The sequence below is a fragment of the Octodon degus genome, unplaced genomic scaffold (assembly GCF_000260255.1).
Source record: "Octodon degus isolate 3935 unplaced genomic scaffold, OctDeg1.0 scaffold00075, whole genome shotgun sequence".
Taxonomy (NCBI): domain Eukaryota; kingdom Metazoa; phylum Chordata; class Mammalia; order Rodentia; family Octodontidae; genus Octodon; species Octodon degus.
Genome location: NW_004524651.1, coordinates 11,857,856 through 11,867,099, shown reverse-complemented (window position 1 = coordinate 11,867,099; position 9,244 = coordinate 11,857,856). Strand labels below are relative to the sequence as shown.

General features: G+C 50.0%; 1 pseudogene; it reads right to left on the bottom strand.

Moving 5' to 3' along the window:
• Nucleotides 1–264: 264 nt before the first annotated feature.
• On the bottom strand, nucleotides 265–672 carry LOC101578003 (annotated as a pseudogene).
• Nucleotides 673–9,244: the final 8,572 nt, after the last annotated feature.

The following is a 9,244-nucleotide window of genomic DNA, read 5'->3' as shown; positions in this document are numbered from 1 at the left end:
AGGGACTGCGGTTCAATTCCCCAGCACCACATGCCAGCCAGCCCTGCCCCCTGGTGGGCTGAGCTGGTCATACACACGCATAAATAAATAAAAATTTAAAAAAAAATGTAATTCACTGACAATGAAATATTCAAATTTCTTTATATAAAATTTGAAAGTAATTTAATTATAAACAAGGTAGACAAGTAAACTGGACCCCTATAAAAATTAGGGTTTTGTTTATTGAGAAAGTCTCTTCTTGAAGCGGCTGGTTACTCTGAAAGCTCAGTAGGTTCTGGAGCTGATTTTCCACATGGCTCTCTGGATCCCAGAAAGTTGGCTGTAGTCAGCTAGGTGACAGGAGACAATACAACTAAGCCTCCAGCGCCACTTCACACCACAGGGATGGGACATCATAACACAATGATTTCTGATGCTAACAGGACAGCTGTCCTAGGGAAGGGCAGCAATTTCTTCATCAGCTACGACCTGAAGATCTTTTGGCAGAATGGTATTCTTCCTGAGTGAATTGACCCGCAGTCTTTCATCCGCATATTCATAAGCCATTTTTCATGTCTTCACATCATGTAACGCTTTCCAGGATACACAGTAACCTCTAACTTAGCCAGAAGCTGAAGAAGGAACTACCTGCCTGAAAGTCGGCAGCAGCCCGCTCAGCATGGAGGCTGCCATACTGTCCCAGCTTTGGCACTTTTATGACATTTCTCAGGGAGCCTGAGCAGTGTCCTGGAGAGAAGGAAGAGGGAGAGGAGGAGAAAATGCATATCAGTTCTAACATCAAGCTTTGGGGGCAGGGAGATGGCTCAGTGGAATAAGCGCTTCCTTGGCAAGTGCATGGGCCTGAGTTCAATCCCCGGTTCTGCCAAAAAAATAAAAATAAAAAATAAAATCAAGCATTAAGTTTTTGTGATAAATAAACTTCCTTTTTAACGAGCATTTCTTCAGTGGTAAATGGTAAAATAGTGCATGCTTTTGCCCCTTGCATGCTGGGGGCAAATCCAGGGTCTTTTACATGCTGGGTAAGTACTCTGTCACTGAGCTACACACCAATTTATGTCTTTTTATTTGTATGTATTTGGTGCAGGATCTCATTACACAGCTCATACTCACAGTGATCCTCCTGTTTTCAGCCTCCCCAGTGCTGGGATTGCAGGTGTGCGCCCCATGCACAGTCCCCATGGCTGGCTCAGCATGCCCAAGGGCTGGGCCAGAGTGGCATGTGGTACTGGGGATCAAACCCTGGTCCCTGCGCTTACCTAAGCAGGTGCTTAGTCTGCTGAGCTCTCTCTGGCCCACCGATTCCTAATAACATTCTTTTTCTCACTATTACGGATCAAAACGAGGCCTTTGTACTTATTATTTTCCCAGAACTTTTTAATGTTTTACTTTGAGAAAGGGTCTTGCTAAGTTACCCAGGTTGAACTAAAACTTGCAATCCTTCTGCCCCAGTCTCTCAGGTTTCTGGGATGACAAGTGTGTGCCACTATGCCTAGTTCCACTTTTTTTTTTTTTGTCTCTTTGAGCCAGGGTTTCACTATGCAGTTCAGGCTGGCTTTGAACTCACTTTGTAGCCAGGGCTGGGGTGGAATTCATAGCTATCCTCCTGCCTCAGCCTTCTGACTGTGATTACAGGTATGTACCACCACACCCAGTTCCATGTTCTTAACACTCACTGCAGTCCCAGACATTTAAGGCCAAACACTAATGGCTGTCCCTGTGTGGAGAAGATTCTGTGCAAGGTCTAATGTGGGCTCCCTCTGCTACCCAACCCTAGCTCGAAACCCCTGCACGTGTTAGTCCTTTCTTTATCATGCAGGCTAAGTGCTACTTAAAGGAGCAGAGATTTATTTGGCTCACAGTTGCAGGGTTTCAGCCCATGGTTGGCAGGTAGAAACACAGAGATGGTGCGGTATAAGGAAAGCTGCTCACATCATGGTGGCCTGAAAGCAGGAAGGCGGAGGAGAGACAAGCCTTCCATATCTCATGCCCAGGACCCCAACCCCACCTCCTAACAACAAGTCAGCTACACTAGCCCCCTGGCCCAGTCATCTTCCAAAGGCCCAGCCTGTGTACACTCAAGGCCTCTGGGGGACACCTAGAGACCACAACACTGCAATATGCCTGTCCAGAGTACACACAGTACTCAAGCCTTTATAATAAACATCCCTAGATAACCCTCAATTCTAAATCCCACTTGCCCAAGGCCTGGGTTGTGAGGACTCTTTCTTTTTTTTTTTTTTTTAAGTTATTTTATTTATTTATTTATTTTTAATTTTATTTATTTGTGTGTGTGTGTGTGTGTGGCCAGCTCAGCCCACCAGGGGGCGGGGCTGGCTGGCATGTGGTGCTGGGGGATCGAACAGTGGTCCCTGCGCTTTGCTAAGCTTGTTGTAAGTAGGTGCTTTAGACCACTGAGCCATTGTGAGGACTCTTTCTGACCACTATGGCAAGTTCATATTTTACTTGGCACAGTTTCTATTTGTTCATAATACAGACTTTTCTCAGATTCGCTGTAGGGAGTGGCTGGAGCTTGAAATCAATCACATGTGCAGGGCTAAGACAAAGGGTGCTGGAGAACAAGGGGAGTTCCTCAAGCCACGTGAGCAAGCTGTTGCAGCTTGCAAACTGGTTGCTAGACAAGGCTGAAATTGATGTCAGCCTCCTGAGTATGTAAGTAAGCGCTCTACAGTTCTTGGGCAGTTCCTCCTCCCATCGGGAAAGGGCTCCACCTGACTCTAGCTTTTGGCTCTTGTCTGTATTTCTTCATCTCTTTGATGTCCCATTGCCCGCCCCCAATGCCTGGTTTTCCCAGGAACATTATGAGCTGTGCCAGTTCATGACAAGTAGCATTTTGAAAAATATTATTGAAAGATGAGGCTATCAAGGGCCCAAACAGTAAAAGCATTGTTGACATCTGTTAATCAAAAGAGTTAATGTTGGTGAAATAGTTAGCTTCCCCTTTCTATGGTTACTTTCCAGGTTCTATATTTTGTTATGTGTGTACCCTGGGGTGTGCCCAAGGCTCTGGGTTCAATCCCCAGAACCACACCAAAAACTATGATGGACAGATGATGTCCTTGGAGTGTGAGAGCTTCTCATCCTCTTGACCATCCCTCCATCCACAATCCATTTTATGCTCTTCAAACTCTGGGCATGGGTTGGGGAGGGCTGCTAAGTGTGACAGCTTCAGTGGTCCTACTTTCTGTGCTCACAGGCTTAAGAAGTAACCACCTCCTTCAAGGTGTGTGCCTAATGAGTTGCTTCTAACCAACAAATATGACAAAGGGGGACGGGCAAGTGACATCCATTGCACAATGGGGTTGGAAAAGGTTGCGACTTCTGTTTCTCACCTTCAGTTTCTTTTCCTTTTCTTTCTTTTTTTAATATTTAGTAGAGGGTCTATAGGGTCTCACTACACAGATCAGACTCATAGAGATCCTCCTGTTTTCAGCTTCCCAAGTGCTGGGGTTATAGGCAGGTGCCACCACGCCCAGTCTCCATCAAGGTCTCATTGTGCCTTGGGGGCAGGGCCAGTACAGCATGCTGGGGATTGAACCCTGGTCACATCTCTGCCTAAGTAGGCTCTTTAGTCCACTGAGCTATGTGGCCTGCCCTTGTTTCTTGCCTTCTTGACTTGCATGCAGCTGTGTTGGAGAAACATGGAACTGAAGTGATCCCTGGCCAGACACAACCATGCCGGAAGTGGAGCCTCCTGATACCAGTGTGAGCTGTGAAGCAGATTCTTCTGCTAAGACCTGTCTGGGGCTGCCAATGTGGTTGCAGCTCTGTGAAAGACAGAGAAAGAGGACCTAGTAAGCTGTGCTCAGATCCCGGACTCACAGAAACTAAGACAATCTGGTATCATGCTTTAGGCTGTGAGGCTTCGGCAGTTGTGAGGCAGTGATCCACAGCTCATCCAGAGCTTGGCCCCACGCTCCAGGGCTTGGCAGCAGAGCAGGCGTCCCAGCACACTGTGTGAGAAGTGTCATCATAGTGACTACTGGGGTGGGCAACTGCGATCCTGCCAGTGGAATCCCAGGCTCACACCACACTCATTTCTATTCTTGTGGACTGTCCAGCTGGAAAGACTCTTGAGGACCTGTATCCGTTTAGCTCTTCTCCCACAGGCCAGGAGAATGGAAAGAGTCATGATGTATACTGGAATTGCCCAGCCAGAGTTCAACATCCTTGAGAGCAGGAGGAGGATTGTATACTCATTTCTTCATAGTGACAAAGCCAAGAAATGCCTTACTCTCTCATTTTGCTGTATGCTGGCAGGGGGAGGCCAGCAGCTGTCTAGTCCTCCTGTTCACTTCCCTTTGTTCCCCCTTGCACCCCAACAGACTGGGACAGTTTGCTTCAGTGTCCTCCCTGGTCATCTAGTGGCATGTCTCTGACTATCAAACTGCCTCCCTTCATTTCAACATGAGTGCAGCCAGCCAGGCAGCGTGGGACTCTCACCTATTCCCACCACTTCTGACAATGCTACTGCAAATTTGAAGAGAAGACATGCTAGGTAAGATCTGGAAGAGAAGGCTCTGGGCCCCTCATTTGCATACTCCGCATTCATGGCCCTCTCCCTCACTGACAGCAGGGCCTGCACACTGCTGCATAAGTTGCACTTCCTGGGTGCTTCTTGGGTTTTGGCCCAGGAGGGTGTGATAGTTAACCATTATTTCAGTTTGAGTAAGAAAAGCCCATGTGACAAGAGCTTCCCAGATCCCATTACTGATCATCCATGCTGGTACCAGTGTTGTTTTCTAGCAAACATTTCACATGCAGTGGGCTGCTTGCCAGGCTTTGTGTCTTACTCTCCTCCCTTCTAAAGCAAGGCAATGGGCTGGATAGATAGCTCGGAGGTCTAAGCACCTGCCTGGCAAGAGCAAGGACCTGGGTTTGATCCCCATTACTGCTTGCCATGCTGGCCCTGTACTGTGCCAGCCCCATGCTGTGCTGGCCCTGAAACTGGGCATGGTGGCACACACCTGTAATCCCAGCACCGGGGAGGCTGAGACAAGAGAGTCAGTATGAGTCCAAGCTGCATAGTGAGACCTTACACCAAATCAATCAATCAATCAATCAATCTTTTAAAGAATAAAAAGTAAAGCAAGGCAATGGAGTCCTGAAACAACTCCTGGAGAAGAAAGCATGGCTGTCTGTGGTTTTAAGTCTTCAATAGCTGGCCAACTGGTCCTGAATATCAGAATCCTAAGCCTTTTTTACTGCTTTAAACAGCTTTGAACTCTCCTCAAGATTGATGGATGGAATGGCAAATAAAGACAGAACACTGAAAGCAAGGAGCTGTTTAAATTCTGGATGATATTTCATATATGTGGCACTGGAGTGTTCATTATAAAACAAGTAAACACCTGTAGTCCTTAAAAGAAAGAAAAAAGAAAAAGAAATGCCAGCTAATTGATCAGCATAGTCCTGGGTGGCTGAAGGGACCCACCCTGGGTGTGAGTGGCACCAGCTGACAGGCTAGTATCTTGAATGGAATGAAAAGGGGAACATAGAAGGAATTCTTGCCTCTTCGGGGTGGCCCAGTCTTTAACTTCACCTTGGACATCATCTGGCTTCCAGCACCAGGCAGCCCTTTTGTGCTCTTGCACAGCGGACACTGCAGACAGTCCCTGCAAGCCTACCTTGTGAATCTTTATGCATTTATTGAAACTGGAGTTGAACTCAGGACCTTGTGATTGCCAGGGACATGCTGTGCCTGTGAGCTACATCCTTGGCCCTTGTGTTTATGTATTTTGCATTAAATCTATTTCTCCAGTGAGCACTGATTCATACAAAAGGCTCTGTCCTGTCACTTCCCTTTGTTCCCCCTTGCACCCCAATAGAGTGGGACAGTTTGCTTCAGTGTCCTCCCTGGTCATCCTTACTAAACAAGCCTTATTAAAACAAAGACTCACTTTGGAGTCCCAGTAAGCCTGTTCATGATGTATTTCTCAGTACAGGTTTCAAAACTCCTATAAATTGGGATTTATATCCTGAATAGCATCCACAGAGTGATGTTTTCTTTCTTTCTTTCTTTCTTTCTTTCTTTCTTTCTTTCTTTCTTTCTTTCTTTCTTTCTTTCTTTCTTTCGCTGTATCTGGGATTGAACTCAGACGCTTATTCTACTGAGCTATCTCCCCGGCCCCAGAGTGATCATTTTCAAAGAAAGATGAAGAAGCCCAGAGCTGTTAATACCAAAGAGCTCCAGATACCAGCAGCAGAGATCAGGTGGTGGCCAGCAGTGGCAGTGACCAGCACCCAGTAGAGTGATCTACAGGGTCCAGCACAAGCTGGTGCAGCAAGGTGATAGCTGGCAGCAGCAGCAACCAACACCTGGCAGCAGTGGTAAGCAGCAGCTGACTGTGCCACCTGCTGGCATCTGGTGATATCAGGACTACCAGTAGGACTGTACTTTGCCAATTCCTAATTTCCATCTGAACTGAGCAAAATAACCCTGGGCTGACTTTCCACAGTAGCACCTAGTTCCTGCTCTTCCAGATGATGGGGAAGGCTCGCTAACTAGAGAACGATCAACAGTAATTCCGTAGTCAGAAGAGCGCAGTAGTGGGGCTGACCTCTCAGGATGCCACGCGCCTGCAGGAGGGCTGCTGGAAGGGCTGTGGGCCGCCTTCCGTGGGCTCTCAGCCAAACGCGAGGAACCTAGGGCTTCGAAGTCCACTGCTGACCCTGAGCGCTTCCTCTGAGGCTTCCGGAATCAGCAAAACGGAGGCTCTGCTGCTTACCGTGACAGCCACGCCCTGCCAGCTGGCCAAGCCGCCATAGCTATCTACTTGATGGCTGAGAGGAATGGAGGGGAACCCTCAGGCTTGCTCGCCTTCCGTGCGTGGGGTGACCCAGAGGTTCTTGTGTGACTGTGCAGGGGCACTCAGTGGTAGGTGCTCATGGGGAAAACCACTCACTTCACCCCAAAATAAGCCCTTTGGACTGAAATACACGAAGTTGTCTTCTGAGAAAACCCAGCGTGGGACGGCAGAGGACAAGACAACGCTGAAGGAGACGACACTGTCTTGCTGAGTCCCTGAAGTCATCTTGCACAAACCCCGCAGGAAAGAGCCCGCCTTCCTGGGTTAAATGGGGTGCGTTGGGGAAGGGTGGCGTGGGTGGGGGCAGCGCTGCAGCCACCTAGCTCCGGGACCGGTGTTCCCGGGGCTCTGGCTCATGCGGTGGGTGCGCGGCTGGCTTCGCTCCGCGGACTCTTAGGAGGAGGCTGGTGCTGTGCAGCGGAGGCCCGCGCCCGTGGCTTCCGGCTGTGGTCTGCGCAGGGGCAGCCGGCAGAGCCGGAGCGCGAGGCTTGTGGGCGGCTGCAGGGTGGGGCGGGGCGGGGCGCCGAGGGGCCGGGCGGGGCGGGGCTTGGGGGGGGCTTCCCCTCCTGGGGTGCGCTAGGGCGCCGGCGGCCTCCACCTGAGGCAGATTTTAGTTCTAAACGGAGGAAACGGAGTCCAAAACCAGGCTCCTGAAGACGACGCAGAGTGTGCGCTGTGGCGGGAGAATGCTTGTGTTGCATCCCAGCTTCCCAGCATCTGGAGGAGACCTCACTCGAGCGGTGCAGTCCTTCGCAGCTCTCTTTCCCCAAGAGCACAGCGGGGACGGCAGACCTTCCTCTGAAGGCTGAGGGAAGATTGTTTTAAAGTTTTTACTTTTATGCGTGCACATTCCTCGCGGAGAGGAGGTGCGTGGACATGTGCCCTCTTCATTTTTCTTCATCCCCTCCTCCCTCCTCCCTCCATCTCTTCTTGGTTCCCTTTCCACTTTCAAAAGCTGTGGAAGGATTTTAGCGACGTGAAGCTGAGGGCGGAGGTCAGCGTGTCACTGCTATGACTGAGCGGGCAGGGGCAGCTCGGAGGGGTCGTGCTTTCCTCGGGCATCAGTGCTTGCTCAGAACGCAGAGAGAAGGGCGCAGCATTCCGGGAAGCCGGAGCGGTGGCAGAACCATGTCACGTCCTCTCTCATGGTATTTCCCGCACCCCAATCACACGGAGATGATTCAACCGCAGAGGAAGTGTGGTCATGAAGTTGTGAGATGGACCGTGGGCTGCCACCGCAAGGGCTTTGGAGTGTGTGCGTGTGCGTGTGCATGTGTGTGTGTGTGTGCGCACGCACATGCGCACTCCGGCATACTAGAGAAGGGGTTTCAGGAAGCGAGCAAGGTTGGGGAAGCTGAGAGTCTTCAGGGTGAGGTCACGTATTCCTCACTGGGAATTCACACCCCCTCCAGGGTGATGCACAGGAAGATGAAAATCAGCGCCTCGGGTCTGCTCGGCGCCCAGACAGGATACGGTAGCGATGAGGCCGAGGTGCCCGGCGAAGGAACAGGAAGGCTGGCAAAGGTCGAAGCTGGCCTCAAGGGTGATGCACTGTCTGCTGACCACACACATCTAGGGCCACAGTGACTGCTGAGGCCTCCTGGAAAGGCTCGGGTGAAGGAAGCTGGGCCCAGCCAGCGTGAGCCACGAGCCTGGACTGTAGCCCCATCTCAGTGTGCTGCCACACACCGGGAGGACGTGCTTCTAGGTGTTCCAAGGAGTCAGCGATTTGCCGAACTCGTTGAATGTTCTATTTGCAGGACTCACACATATTGGCTGTATTTGTATTAAGCCTGTTAGAAAGGAAGGAGTTATAAAAATCATAGGAGCCATGGGGCCGGGGACATGGCTCAGTACAATAAGCGCTTCCCTGGCAAGCGCATGGGCCGGAGTTCAATCTCGGTTCCGGGAAAAAAATAATCATAGGAGTCTTTTGGGAAAGTGGCTTTTTAGTAACATCTATGAAACCATGTACTGTAGGCCTGTAATCCCCAAACCCTGGGAAGCTGAGGCAGGAGCATGCAAGTTCAATCCCAGCCCTGATAATTTACAGATTCACTGAGACCCTGTCTCAAGATAAAAACGGCTGGGGATGTAGCCCTGGCTCCAATCCCCAGTGCTGCAAACAAAAGAAAACGAACAGGACACTTGGGGTGCTTGTATCACACATGCTATCCTTGGGCTGGCCAGGAAATCTAACGGAGAAAAAGGTCAAGCTGTACTTTTTCAAAAGAAAATTGCTCATTGAAAGATGTTTTCTTGGGCTGGTGAGATGGCTCAGTGGTCTAAAGCACCTACTTGGAACAAGCTTAGTTAAAGACAGAGGGACCACGGTTCAATCCCCCAGCACCACATGCCAGCCAGCCCCGCCCCCTGGTGGGCTGAGCTGGCCACACACACAAAAATAAATAAATAAA